Source organism: Nanorana parkeri, unplaced genomic scaffold, assembly GCF_000935625.1.
Source record: "Nanorana parkeri isolate BGI_ZX_2015 unplaced genomic scaffold, ASM93562v1 scaffold359, whole genome shotgun sequence".
In the NCBI taxonomy this organism is placed as follows: Eukaryota; Metazoa; Chordata; class Amphibia; order Anura; family Dicroglossidae; genus Nanorana; species Nanorana parkeri.
The window spans coordinates 1,224,471-1,236,451 of record NW_017306627.1 but is presented as its reverse complement, the minus strand read 5'-3'; positions in this window follow the sequence as shown (position 1 = coordinate 1,236,451).

Genomic DNA, 11,981 nt, shown 5'->3' with positions numbered 1-11,981 from the left:
TGAGTTTGACCTACAGCTGTTGCCCTCCTGTCTTGAACTATTTGTTTGTTGAGAGGTTGTTTTGTCTCCCCAATGTACATGTCTTTGCATTCCTCAGTAAACTGCACTTCATATACTTGTGTTTTGGTGTTAAATCTTTTGGATGTATACACTTTTGTCCCAGTGTATTGCTAGGCTTGAAAGACAGAGGGATACAATGTTTGTTAAAGATCCTTCTGAGTTTTTCTGACATTCCAGCTACATATGAAATGACTAAATTACTCCATGGGGTTGAATATGCTGTTCTTTTTGCAAGGGAATGCAGACTTTGCAGTTTAGTGAATGAGGTGAAGCTCTGCTGACTTTAATTAACCAATCATGTGCAAGCAAAAATACTGTTTATTTAAATTTCCTTGCACATGCCTGGATATTATTTGCATGTGAAATTTCACCACATTAACCAAGCTAAAGGAAACTTTCCCTGTAAAGTGCAAGTTCCCTTGTAAAGTGAACAGCCTATTTGTCTTTAGCAAATCAACCCCCATGTGTTCTGTTTCTTCCCTTTATTTGATGGTCCCAATTATTTTTGCCAGACCTTGTGAATGTTTTAATGATAGCCCAGTCTGGGTAGCCATAAACTTTAAATGCACTCCTGAGATCCTTGTACTGATTGCCGTTTAAATATAGCACAGAAATATTGGCTGGTCATTCAAACCTCACTTATGGAAAACACCCATGCTGGGAGTGTTAACATTTCCCGAGAGCATACAAGGAAATAATATTAATATTTAAGACCAAACAGATTGTCAAACCCACAATTTTCTATCAGCATGGGGCTTTTCAATGACCAACTATGAAGAAGTAATACTTGGAAAATGTCAAATAATATCTAAGATATTATTCATCTAAGCCAACCAATATTTTTAAGCTATATTTTAGTGGTGCACCAGAAGATCCAAGTATATATGGCATATTTATGGACATTGCGGTACAAACTGGGGCAATAATTTATAAATGAATATTTGGAACCATGCATATTATATAATAAAAATAATCATTATGGTACCATACTGGGCCAGTTGTTAGAAGTATATAACTTTCAGTGTAAATTCATAAATTTATAATTGTGTACATGTATCAGTTATATTTTCTGCTGATCCATCTCTAATAATTGAAGGTAATCTATAAAATATAAGTACAGAAAAAACCTGCTGATCCTGCCAGAAATTCAGTAAGCTCCTAACTTCTGCTGCAATGCAGTCCCAAGCATTGTTACCAGCACTCCCCAGTTAATCTCTGTAAAATACAGACTACCTCCCTCCTATGTTATGGAGATTGACATAGTAAAGTGAGTGAGTGTTATCATCCTAGGACATGAAGTGTGTTATTGACAGAATCATTAGGTTAAAATAAAGTAAAGAAAGAAAAAAGATATACATCCACCACATCTAAGGGCTGATAATATATATTATAATTATATACTGATGTACTGATGTAATATATAACATTTTTGTTTTTAGGTTTATATACACTTTGAATGTCACTCTCCCCAAAACACTTGTAAAATCCTTTTATAGCACTATAGTACCATATTCCATCTAATGATTGACCTTTGCTGAAGAAACATGTTGGAAAAATGTAATAATTTTTATTTTGTAGCCACTCCTAGGTATACATTTTTTCCTTATTTAGTAATTTCCGTCTTTTATTTCTTTTATTTTAGTCTTTTCCCCTTTTTTATTTCTTCTTTTCATACTGATTCTTTGTTAGACTGAACCCTTTACTCTGCTAGCTATGTGTTAACTATCTGATTCTTTGGTGTCTATTCTGGATAATTCACTTGAAATGTACTTTGATTGTCTGAAGCTTTTGGAATGACTATGGTTTATATTGCACTATTATTTAGTAAGTGTAAAAAGCAAGGACTGGGAAAGTGCAATCCTGCCTTTTGTTGTGTGAACAGCATTTGAAGGTATTCTAAGGGATAATATAAAAGTAGAACGCGCAGAATAGATTCATAATTGAGAATCAGCATGGGTTTATGAAAGACTGGTCATATCTAACATGATTAGTTTTTTATGAGAAGGCACAGTGGGTTCAAATATTGGTGATTAAATGTTATTTATATTGATGTATTTTGAGTTTGCTAAAGCATTTGATAATGTTCTTTATAAAAGAAAGTTTAACATGTAATCCAAAGACTCTGTCAAGATTTTACAGCTATGTCTCTGTGGTGAGATTGCTTCTGACTTGCACCGATAACATATGACCCCCACAGAAGAGGAAGTAAGGAGAAATCTCTTCAGTGTGAACACAGCAAAAAAAACAGATATTCCAACCCATTACCAAGCTAGCCAAACCTCAAGAAAATAAAATTTGGCTGGACTTTGACTTGCTGTGGTTGTTATAATAGGCACAATGTACTAATATTGGACAGATTGTGGGTTATTAGTATTCATGTTACAGATGTTGATCTATTTTAATAGTGCTTGAAACATTTGAGCTGTCTTTTAATATGTAATATGTAAGCAGTCTCTAATAGCCTATGGTCTCTTTTTAATGGTGGCAACAGTAACATTGGATATGTGGACATTTCATCTTATTAACCTCCCTGGCAGTATGATTATGCAGGATGTTAGCATGCCAAAGCAGTACATTGTTTTTCATGGCAATTTGTTGTTTTATATTGTAGGCCTGTAATTCTTAGTAAATCTTAGGAATAACTCACCTAAATCTGTCCAAAAGAGTCCAGTAGACATCCCGGTTATGATAAAATTTGAAACACAAAATCATAAATATAATAAATAAGTATAAATAATTATAAAAAAATATAATATAATAAATCATTATAAAAAATTATAATATAATAATAAAAAAAAATGGTCCAGTAAATGGGAATTCTGGGGGCGCTGCGTGATCCGTACCACAGTCAATAGAGTACAGTAAAAGTGCAGGCAGGGCACTGGGCAAAGCTCTAGGGAAAAAAACGGCCCCCGCTGTGATGCACGAAAACGAAACTGAAAGCAGAATGCCGGCATCGCCTGGGCGCACACAGCAGAGGACACTGCGGGCTCGCAGGGACTTGGTAAGTGACACTTTTGCGCAATCCGAAGTGTGGCTCAGGGTTACCGCTCTTGGTACTGAAAATGAATCCTGAGCCACACTCGGGAATAACGCCAGGGAGGTTAATGGAATACTAAATAAAACGTTTGTGGTCAAAATCACTTCACCCAAACTGTTTCTTTACTATACACATTAAGAATAAACCAGCCCTATCAATCTATGCCTATCTTTTCTCGTTAATCTTTATTAACCCATATCCATATTTTGGAGTGCCATAATAAATGTGTCACCTATTACCGTTTATCTTTCTGTTTGAGTGATGGATCATAGATAGATATATATATATATATCTAATATGTATATAGTCAGGCCAAAAAAAAATCACCCCCTGGACATAGCTAAGCAAATAGGTAAGAGTCTTCCATTAGTTAATTGCTGCAGTAGTTAATATGCTTCATCTGGCAACAAATGAGGTCAACTGCCTACTTTAAAATACTGGATGACCAGGTTTTTCCATCAATAGACTTTTTCTTTCGTGATGGCACGGGCAAATTCCAAGATGAGAATGCCAGTATTCACCGGGCCCAAAGTGTGAGAGAGGGGTTCAGACATAATGTTCACAAATGGATTGGCTACTACATTCCAGACCTTAACCAAGAATCTGTGGGATGTACTGGTGAAGACTTTATGCAGTGGTCTGACTCTCCCTTCATCATTACAAGATCTTGGGGGGAAAAAGAATGTAACTCTGGACGGAAATAAATGTTGTGACATTGCATACGCCTATTTAAATGCCACTGTGAATGCATATATATTTATATATACACACAGTTAGGTCTGGAAATAATTGAACACTGACAGAATTTTCATAATTCTTGCTGTACGCCACCCTAATGAATTTAAAATTAAACAACCAAGATGCAATTGAAGTGCAGACTTTCATCTTCAGGTCAAGGTGTTGAACAAAAATATCATATGAAACATTTAGGAATTGTAACCATTTTCATACACAGTCTCCTTATTTCAGGGGCTCATATGTAATTGTACAAATTAACATGGTCATAAATAAAATGTTCATTTTTAATACTTTGTAAACAATGACTGCTTGAAGTCTGTAATGCATCACAGCAACAAACCCTGGGTTTCCTCCTTTGTGATGCTTCACCAGGCCTTTGCTGCAGCTGTCTACAGTTGTTGTTTGTTCTAAGGTCTTTCTGAGTTTTGCCTTCAGCAAGTGAAATGCATGCTCGCATGGGTTGAGATCAGGTAATTGACCCAGCAAATGCAGAATATTCCACTTGTTTGCCTTAAAAACTTCAAGTCAAAAACTTGCAAGTCAAGCACCATACAATCAACTTCGCTGAATTTGGCTGAATCTGAGCAGACAATATATCCCTATACACTTCAAAATTCATCCGCCTGCTTCTGTCTTCTGTCAAATCATCAATAAATGCTAGCGACCCAATGCCATTGGAAGCCATGCATTCCCATGCCATCACACTGCCTCGAATGTGTTTCACAGATGATATGGTATTGTTTGGATCAGGAGCCGTTCCAAGCCTTTTCTATACTTTTTTTCCCCCATCATTCTGGTACAGGTTGATCTTAGTTACTTGGATAATTATATCTTATGTCAAATGCGTTTGCAAAATCCAGGTACACCACATCCACTGGTTTTCCTCTATCCAACTCACCTCTTCGTAGAATGTTAGTAGGTTGGTCTGACAAGAACAGTCCTTCATAAATCCATGTTGATTATCACTTATATATATATAAGTGTACCTTAAAGAATACCTTTGTTCGTGACAAAGAATACCTTTGTCACAAACAAAATCCCCTAAATAGTACTTCATCATTCCTTCAAACAGTTTGCATACTATTGATGTTAGACGGACTGGTCTGTAGTTCCCAGGGTGGCATCTTGAGCCTTTTTTGAATATCGGTTCTACCGTTACTTTACGACAGTCACTTGGTACCTTTCCAGTCATTAATGAGCCATTGAAAATGAGGAATAACGGTCTCACTATAACATGGCCGAGCTCTTTGAGTACCCTGGGGTGCAGGTTATCTGGTCCTAATGATTTATTTGCATTATATTTTACAAGTCTTTGTTGAACTACGGCTACCGCCAACCACTGCAGTATTTTACGCATTGAGCTACTCACATTCTTATCTCCATTAAACCCGTCTCTTTCTAGATTGTACACTGAGGAGAAAAATGAATTTAATACCTTAGCCTTCTCCCTGTCATTTGTGATTAATCTCCCATTCTCATCTTTTATTGGGCCGACCTGCTCTTTTCTTACTTTATTACTGTTTATATATTGGAAGATTTTTTGGGGTTCTTTATACTGACTGTGGCAATATGTTTTTCGTAATCTATTTTAGCAGCTCGGATTTCATGTTTACATCTCTTATTAGATTCCTTGTTGCTCTGGAATGCCAATGCAGTCCCCTCCATCTTATAATTTTTAAATGCCATTTTTCTGTCTTTGATGTCTTGTTTTACAATTTTATTTAGCCTGCAGGCTTAGTTCACAATCTTTTATTTTTGATACCCAATGGTATGCACTTGGTAATAGCATTGTGTAATGTATTTTAAAACAATGCCACTTCTCATCAGTGTTCATTGTTAGAAATAAGTTGACCCATTTAGTGTCATACACCAGATGACGCAGATTATCAAAGTTTGCCTTTCGGAAATTTAGCATTCTTGTCAGACCAACAAAACTCTCTTTTCTGTACCCAACATTAAAACTAATCCTCCTGTAATAACTATTATTCAATGTATCCCTAATTTCTATGTCCTTAACTAGGTCCACATTATTAGTGATTACTAGATACAGAATTGCATTCTTCCTGGTCGCGACCTCAACCATCTGATCCATAAAATTGTCCCGCAACAGGTTTAGAAAACAGCCAGCCTTTTTAGAGTGAGCGGTACCATGTGACCAATCAATGTCTGGATAATTGAAGTCATCCATTATAACAACATTTCCCTGCTTCCCAGCTATTTCTATTTGGGAGTGTAAGCGAGCCTCCTCCTCTTACCCTATGTTCTGAGGTTTACAACACACACCCATAATCAGTTTACAATCAGAATCAGTCTTATCTAGTTATCTAGTTCTAGCCACAAAGACTCAACACCATCGCCACTTTCTGTCACGAGCAGGGCCGTAGATAATTTTTTTCCCGGGGAGGGGGCCAGCTTCCACAAAAGATAAGAATTTATCTAGCAGACACACCAAGGTTTGAAAAAAAGCAACCCCCGTTGCCACTTCAGCACCCCCCCCCCTCCATTATATGGGGCTTCTCGGTCAGGAGTGCAGTGGGACTATTTGCCTGTGTTCAGTGGGCCCCCGCGTGCCTTCCACTTTTCTAGGTGAGAGGCTCCTCAGCCTTCCCCTAGCACAGCACTGTCAGTTCTTGCGCCAAGCAGCTATTCCAAATATGCTTATGTTCATTTTTAATACTTTGTAAACAATGACTGCTTGAAGTCTGTAATGCATCACAGCAACAAACCCTGGGTTTCCTCCTTTGTGATGCTTCACCAGGCCTTTGCTGCAGCTGTCTACAGTTGTTGTTTGTTCTAAGGTCTTTCTGAGTTTTGCCTTCAGCAAGTGAAATGCATGCTCGCATGGGTTGAGATCAGGTAATTGACCCAGCAAATGCAGAATATTCCACTTGTTTGCCTTAAAAACTTCAAGTCAAAAACTTGCAAGTCAAGCACCATACAATCAACTTCGCTGAATTTGGCTGAATCTGAGCAGACAATATATCCCTATACACTTCAAAATTCATCCGCCTGCTTCTGTCTTCTGTCAAATCATCAATAAATGCTAGCGACCCAATGCCATTGGAAGCCATGCATTCCCATGCCATCACACTGCCTCGAATGTGTTTCACAGATGATATGGTATTGTTTGGATCAGGAGCCGTTCCAAGCCTTTTCTATACTTTTTTTCCCCCATCATTCTGGTACAGGTTGATCTTAGTTACTTGGATAATTATATCTTATGTCAAATGCGTTTGCAAAATCCAGGTACACCACATCCACTGGTTTTCCTCTATCCAACTCACCTCTTCGTAGAATGTTAGTAGGTTGGTCTGACAAGAACAGTCCTTCATAAATCCATGTTGATTATCACTTATATATATATAAGTGTACCTTAAAGAATACCTTTGTTCGTGACAAAGAATACCTTTGTCACAAACAAAATCCCCTAAATAGTACTTCATCATTCCTTCAAACAGTTTGCATACTATTGATGTTAGACGGACTGGTCTGTAGTTCCCAGGGTGGCATCTTGAGCCTTTTTTGAATATCGGTTCTACCGTTACTTTACGACAGTCACTTGGTACCTTTCCAGTCATTAATGAGCCATTGAAAATGAGGAATAACGGTCTCACTATAACATGGCCGAGCTCTTTGAGTACCCTGGGGTGCAGGTTATCTGGTCCTAATGATTTATTTGCATTATATTTTACAAGTCTTTGTTGAACTACGGCTACCGCCAACCACTGCAGTATTTTACGCATTGAGCTACTCACATTCTTATCTCCATTAAACCCGTCTCTTTCTAGATTGTACACTGAGGAGAAAAATGAATTTAATACCTTAGCCTTCTCCCTGTCATTTGTGATTAATCTCCCATTCTCATCTTTTATTGGGCCGACCTGCTCTTTTCTTACTTTATTACTGTTTATATATTGGAAGATTTTTTGGGGTTCTTTATACTGACTGTGGCAATATGTTTTTCGTAATCTATTTTAGCAGCTCGGATTTCATGTTTACATCTCTTATTAGATTCCTTGTTGCTCTGGAATGCCAATGCAGTCCCCTCCATCTTATAATTTTTAAATGCCATTTTTCTGTCTTTGATGTCTTGTTTTACAATTTTATTTAGCCTGCAGGCTTAGTTCACAATCTTTTATTTTTGATACCCAATGGTATGCACTTGGTAATAGCATTGTGTAATGTATTTTAAAACAATGCCACTTCTCATCAGTGTTCATTGTTAGAAATAAGTTGACCCATTTAGTGTCATACACCAGATGACGCAGATTATCAAAGTTTGCCTTTCGGAAATTTAGCATTCTTGTCAGACCAACAAAACTCTCTTTTCTGTACCCAACATTAAAACTAATCCTCCTGTAATAACTATTATTCAATGTATCCCTAATTTCTATGTCCTTAACTAGGTCCACATTATTAGTGATTACTAGATACAGAATTGCATTCTTCCTGGTCGCGACCTCAACCATCTGATCCATAAAATTGTCCCGCAACAGGTTTAGAAAACAGCCAGCCTTTTTAGAGTGAGCGGTACCATGTGACCAATCAATGTCTGGATAATTGAAGTCATCCATTATAACAACATTTCCCTGCTTCCCAGCTATTTCTATTTGGGAGTGTAAGCGAGCCTCCTCCTCTTACCCTATGTTCTGAGGTTTACAACACACACCCATAATCAGTTTACAATCAGAATCAGTCTTATCTAGTTATCTAGTTCTAGCCACAAAGACTCAACACCATCGCCACTTTCTGTCACGAGCAGGGCCGTAGATAATTTTTTTCCCGGGGAGGGGGCCAGCTTCCACAAAAGATAAGAATTTATCTAGCAGACACACCAAGGTTTGAAAAAAAGCAACCCCCGTTGCCACTTCAGCACCCCCCCCCCTCCATTATATGGGGCTTCTCGGTCAGGAGTGCAGTGGGACTATTTGCCTGTGTTCAGTGGGCCCCCGCGTGCCTTCCACTTTTCTAGGTGAGAGGCTCCTCAGCCTTCCCCTAGCACAGCACTGTCAGTTCTTGCGCCAAGCAGCTATTCAAAATATGCTGCCCAGTGCCGAGTGTCAGCTTGAGGTAGGGTGGGCTCCATCCATATGTGCATTGCTTACAGCTCCCTCTCATGTCCTGTAGAGGTAGCTGGCCCGGTGTGATGTAACATACTGGCTCCCGGCACCTCTACAGGGTGTGCAAGGGAGCTGTACAAGCAATGCACATATGGATGGGGCTCCGTCACAGTACAGCAGCCCACAGTGGGCCCCAGGCTAAGGATCTACTCCAGTTCTGATAAGGTAGGGAGACCGGGTGGATCTTAAAAAAATAACTTTTTTTTTGGGAGTGTGTATGTGTGTGAGATTTTGTCTGTGGTTGTGTGTTTTTGAGGGCCCATTCACACTGGTACAGTGCGCTAATCGCACAGTCCCGTGCGATTAACGCACTGTACTTCGCAATCGCACCTATCATGCATTTTGGTGTGAGAAGTGCATTGCATTGCCATTCATTTGAATGGCACCCCAAACGCACCTCCCACCCACAGTTCTATTGCCCACATTGTAATCTGCAGTACCACAATGCCGTGCGTTCCATTGCAGTATGACTTGGGTCACGACCTAATGACCAAGGACATATGTGGGTCTTGAGGTTACACAGGTTGAGAACCACTGCTGTAGACCAACTGTTCCCTTGCCTATGTTTTTCCCTCCTGATCAACCTTCAAATCACCTCATTCTCCAGTGCTGCTTTGTTAATGTAGGAGCCACTTCTGGGCTTGCTTCTATTTTCCCGGCAGTGCCCCTTCTAATCTGTCATGGAGGAGAGACTTGAGTGATTTCAAGCCTACACTCTATGGTGGTTCCGGAGGGGTGCTGCCGCACCAAAAATAGGGAGCACAGAAGCTGGTCTAAAGCCACTGATCCAACATGGAGGCCCACCACATAGCAATACATTATACAGCAATACAGAATACCAACAGCTATAGAGGACTACAAATCCCAGCAATACATTATATAGCAACGCAGAATAATATGAAGCTACATACTTTGTGTTGCTCCTGGGTGGTGGGCTTTGCAGAGTTTCAGGTGGGCTGTGCAGAGCTTCAGGTGGGCTGTGGGGTTTGTGGTGGGCTGTGCGGAGTCTCAGGTTGGCTGTGCAGAGTCTCAGGTGGGCTGTGCAGAGTCTCAGGTGGGCTGTGGGGTCTCAGGTGAGCTGTGCAGAGTTTCAAATGGGCTGTGCGGTCTCAGGTGGGCTGTGGGGTCTCTGGTGGGCTGTGCAGAGTCTCAGGTGGTCTGTGCAGAGTTTCAGGTGGGCTGTGCAGAGTTTCAGGTGGGCTGTGCAGAGTTTCAGGTGGGCTGTGCGGAGTCTCAGGTGGGCTGTGCGGAATCTCAGGTGGGCTGTGCGGAGTCTCAGGTGGCCTGGTGGGGTCTCTGGTGGGCTATACAGAGTCTCAGGTGGGCTGTGGGGGTCTCAGGTGGCCTGGTGGGGTCTCTGGTGGACTGTGCAAAGTTTTAGGTGGGCTTTGCGGAGTCTCAGGTGGGCTGTGCGGAATCTCAGGTGGGCTGTGCGGAGTCTCAGGTGGCCTGGTGGGGTCTCTGGTGGGCTATACAGAGTCTCAGGTGGGCTGTGGGGGTCTCAGGTGGCCTGGTGGGGTCTCTGGTGGGCTGTGCAAAGTTTTAGGTGGGCTTTGCGGAGTCTCAGGTGGGATGTGTGGAGTCTCTGGTGGCCTGGTGGGGTCTCTGTGCTGTGCAAAGTTGTAGCTGGGCTGTGCAAAGTTTTAGGTGGGCTGTGCAAATTTTTAGGTGGGCTGTGTGGAGTCTCAGGTGGGCTGTAGGGGTCTCAGGTGGCCTGGTGGGGTCTCTGGTGGGCTGTGCAAAGTTTTAGGTGGGCTGTGCGGAGTCTCAGGTGGGCTGTGTGGAGTCTCTGGTAGCCTGGTGGGGTCTCTGCTGGGCTGTGCAAAGTTTTAGCTGGGCTGTGTGAAGTTTTAGGTTGGTGGGGTGGCCTGGTGGGGTCTCTGGTTGGCTGTGCAAAGTTTTAGGTGGGCTGTGCGGAGTCTCAAGTGGGCTGTGTGGAGTCTCTAGTAGCCTGGTGGGGTCTCTGCTGGGCTGTGTGAAGTTTTAGCTGGGCTGTGTGAAGTTTTAGGTTGGTGGGGTGGCCTGGTGGGGTCTCTGGTTGGCTGTGCAAAGTTTTAGGTGGGCTGTGCGGAGTCTCAAGTGGGCTGTGTGGAGTCTCTAGTAGCCTGGTGGGGTCTCTGCTGGGCTGTGTGAAGTTTTAGCTGGGCTGTGTGAAGTTTTAGGTTGGTGGGGTGGCCTGGTGGGGTCTCTGGTTGGCTATGCAAAGTTTTAGGTGGGCTGTGCGGAGTCTCAAGTGGGCTGTGTGGAGTCTCTAGTAGCCTGGTGGGGTCTCTGCTGGGCTGTGCGAAGTTTTAGCTGGGCTGTGCAAAGTTTTAGCTGGGCTGTGCGAAGTTTTAGGTGGGTGGGGTGGCCTGGTGGGGTCTCTGGTGGGCTGTGCAAAGTTTTAGGTGGGCTGTGCGGAGTCTCAAGTGGGCTGTGTGGCGTCTCAGCTAAGCTGTGTGGATTCTCTGGTGGCCCGGTGGGGTCTCTGGTGGGTTGTGCGAAGTTTTAGGTGGGTTTTGCGGAGTCTCAAGTGGGCAGTGTGAAATCTCAGGTGGGCTGTGCAGAGTCTCGGATGGGCTGTGCAGGGTTTTCGGGTGGGCTGTGCGGGGTTTTGGGTGGGCTATGCGGGGCCCCGGGGGCCTGGTGGGGTGTCAAGTTGTGCTTTGCGGTTTAAAGCGGTTTAAACTTACCTGTGTCCTCCCCGCGCACTCCCGTCCGAAAATCCGAAACTGCTTGGGCGGCCGCAAAGCATCTTGTGGCAGGCGCATGCGCAGTTCGGATTTTCGGCCGGGAGACGAGGAGAGGCGCAAGGTAAGACACCGTGTGACAGTAAGTACCAGCAACCTCAGAAGAGTCAGCGCTGGACAGAGACCCGCCGCACCGCTGGAGGGACAGATGAAAAGGACAGGAAAGAAGAAGATCAGATTAAGAGGCATCATTAAGGTAAGTGCTGACATTAACATTGGGGGCAGGGGAAACATTTTTTTTACTTTAACTTTATTGCTTCCCCCCCCCCCCCCCCGCATTGCCCCCCCCGTCCC